At 26.9% G+C, this 3228-nt stretch overlaps 1 long non-coding RNA gene across 1 annotated transcript; it reads left to right on the forward strand.

Annotated features, from left to right (window-relative positions):
• Positions 1 to 636: 636 nt before the first annotated feature.
• On the forward strand, positions 637 to 3047 carry LOC100572471. Its single transcript, XR_510553.3, has 4 exons — positions 637 to 980; positions 1120 to 1190; positions 1265 to 1503; positions 2766 to 3047. It is a non-coding gene; the product is annotated as an uncharacterized LOC100572471 (long non-coding RNA).
• The last annotated feature ends 181 nt before the right edge of the window (positions 3048 to 3228 follow it).

The following is a 3228-nucleotide window of genomic DNA, read 5'->3' on the forward strand; positions in this document are numbered from 1 at the left end:
ATATTACTTGTTTAGTATTTTTATTATTATTTTAATTTTTTCTAGTATTTGGAAATCATTTTAAAAACAATGTATTTTTAATTTTTTTTAACTTGATAGGTGAACAACAATTTAGAATATACGACTCTACATTCAACATGATCTTGTGTAGTCGTAATTTCTGTCAATTGCAAGAAGTATTTATAGAATATCATTGTCTAACTGCAATTTGGAACAGACAACTCTACATTCAACATGATCTTGTGTAGTCGTAATTTAGACACCTACATAGCAAATATACAATATTAAAATTCGGTTGATATCTAGATTATGTAGATTCTAAGATATTCAATTTTGTATATCCTTTAATTTGTTGATATGATGAATGAAAATTTATGTTCAATTATGTATATATTTTTTGATATTCCTGATTTATATTACTTCATATATTTCAAACAATTGTTTCAATAAAATATTCCTAAGATATTTTTTAAATTATATCGATTATACATTTATTAATACATTATAGTATTATACTACTTATATCTAAATGTATATACATTTATAATGTATAGGCTTAATGTATATTAAATGTCTAACTTTTCAAGATTTCATAAATTATTTCTATTTAATATTCCTAAGGTATTTTTTAAATGATATTAATACTACAATATTATATAGACATGTTATTCTAATATCTTAGCTTAATTTTCATGGAATATCAGTTTAAATATTTATAGACTTATAAACGCTTATATAATATTAATATAATATTACTATAAACTATTTTTTTTGCTAGGTAGGTAGGAAAATTTGTGGGGATTCTAACTTGAAACAAAATTACATTTTGGGTGATATACATTATGATAAAAATTGTCTTTTAGCAGTTAACACCAATACACTAATAAACCTATCATTAATTTTATTTAAATTCATTTCTAGAAATGCACTATGTCTATGGGATTTTTCTGATGACGATGCGATGGATAGTTACGTTGAAGGTATGAACATTTTTAAACCCTTCAAACTTTATTGTTTTACAATAATGTATTGAAGTACATAATGTTTTAAATTAATATTATCATATTTTCATATTTTATAATTTATGATTCAAAAACTGTTTTCAATTTATTATTCCAGTTGTTGGTGAGGACTTTGTAAATGATGATAATAGCCTCTTCAACCATACTATTCGAGTTATGAATCGACCAGTAAATATTACATTTGAAATTGCTTCATGAACTAAATATGATAAAATATAATATGAAGCATACTTTTTTTTTAGGCTCATGGACAGCAGCAGCTACAAAATTGTTGATTGCACTCAGAGAATCCTATAATGAGGAAAATATGAAACTTTGGTTACTAATATCTAATGAAATTAAGGAAAAAAAATCACAATTTTAGTGCAAGGCAGTTTAATGAAAAGTAGTGACGTTTACTAACTTGTTTTTGTCAAGTTAGAGATGTGTCCTTGGCAGTGGCTCCGAACCTATGTATTAGATCGCCACACCTATTTTAAGGGTAGGGTGTACCACCAAAATTGTTGGGTAATCGTAATTCTAAGTATAATATTATTGTACAAATATAAGATGACTTTCTAGTGTGTCGTAGCGTGTAGTGTATACCTACTGTGTGATAATGTTAGAAATAGCCAATAACTAATTAATAATTTAATTAATAGTTTTACCATTAATAAATAAATTCCAGTATTCATAGTCAATAGTATTGTGTAAAAAGTCAATAATCTCTGATTATACAGTACATTTACTATTTTTATTTTAGAAATGATAAAATAATTAGTACCTATCAACTGAAATAGCAGGGGTGATGGGCCCCCGGCACACATGAATGAATTTTATTTTACAACAATTTGTGCTTTTATATTATGTGTCTGAAATCACCTATTGTAATAGTAAAAATGGTTCAAATTGCTACTTCAGTATCTTTTCTGATAGAAAAGTGAATCTTATGATACTTTGTTGGGTCAAAACTCAAAAGTAAAAAAGTACCCAGTAATTATCAAAAGCATCGTGAAAAACCCCCCAAAAAAATGAACAAATATAAAAGTAATTTTTACACAAAACCAGTTATCGACAAAATCGATTATGATTTTCTGTTGTAACTCAAAAATGAATAACCATAAAAACTTTATATTTTAACAAAATTTTTATATAATATATGAGCATTTTTCTTACAAGATATTTCCCACAAGATATTCAAAATATATTGACTCTTTTTGAGCTTTAAACATTTTTATTATTAAATATCGTCTATAAATAATTTTCTCTCTCGATCAAGTTGAACACAGATCCACAATATATTATTTTTAATGTGGGTCTAAAGTTAAAACTTTAACAAAATTCATTAAAATTCAGAAAATTAAAAAATTTCGACTGTTTACCAATGAAAAGTTAGAAGGAAACCTTAGAAAGTCACATTAATTTGTGTTGAGACTTAACTAGATAAATTTATATGTAAGTTGTATGCTGTATGCTGTCAAAAAATCATTGGAGATAAAATAAATTTTATCCCCTCTTGAATAAGTAATTGGGGCAACACTTAAAACTAACCTGCTACGACTTATTTTAATTTTTATTCTTTACAAAAATTACATTAATACGATAATAATTCGGGGGGCTGAATTCACATTAGGGCCCCCACCCTATTTGCGCCTATGAAAGTAACATAGCTCAAATCAAAAAAATGTATTACCTACGCGCCGGCCATTCTCTTATAATAAATGATCAACGCGTTTTAATAATGGTTATGATTTTGAATTTCAGCATACGCCTAATGGTGTCGAGGCTTATGGCGCAACAGACTATTCAGAAGAAATTGCTGTTATCATACCGGTGATTAAAGCAGAAGTTCATAGTTCCTCAATAATATCGGCTGAGGCTAACCAACTGCTAAATATCTTTATAATGTAACGTGTAATATATTTTTATTATATCATATAAAAAATACTATTTAGGAACTAGTGCTCATGTGATCAAATTCATTAACTGTCATTTTTTTTTTTTTTTTGGGTCTGTCATCAACTTTTAGGACAGTAAAAGTGCTTGGATTTTCTTCAAAATTAACTTTTCTGATAGGAAAGCGAATCCTAGTTGGAACTTTGAGGGGGTCAAAAGTAAAAATTTCCCAGTAGTTTTCAAAAGCGACGTGAAATACAAAGAAAAATTAACGGAAAAACGGGAATTTTTATGCAAAGTCAGTTTCGAGAATATCGATTTTGGGTTTTTG

The sequence above is a fragment of the Acyrthosiphon pisum genome, chromosome X (genome assembly GCF_005508785.2).
Source record: "Acyrthosiphon pisum isolate AL4f chromosome X, pea_aphid_22Mar2018_4r6ur, whole genome shotgun sequence".
Taxonomy (NCBI): Eukaryota; Metazoa; Arthropoda; class Insecta; order Hemiptera; family Aphididae; genus Acyrthosiphon; species Acyrthosiphon pisum.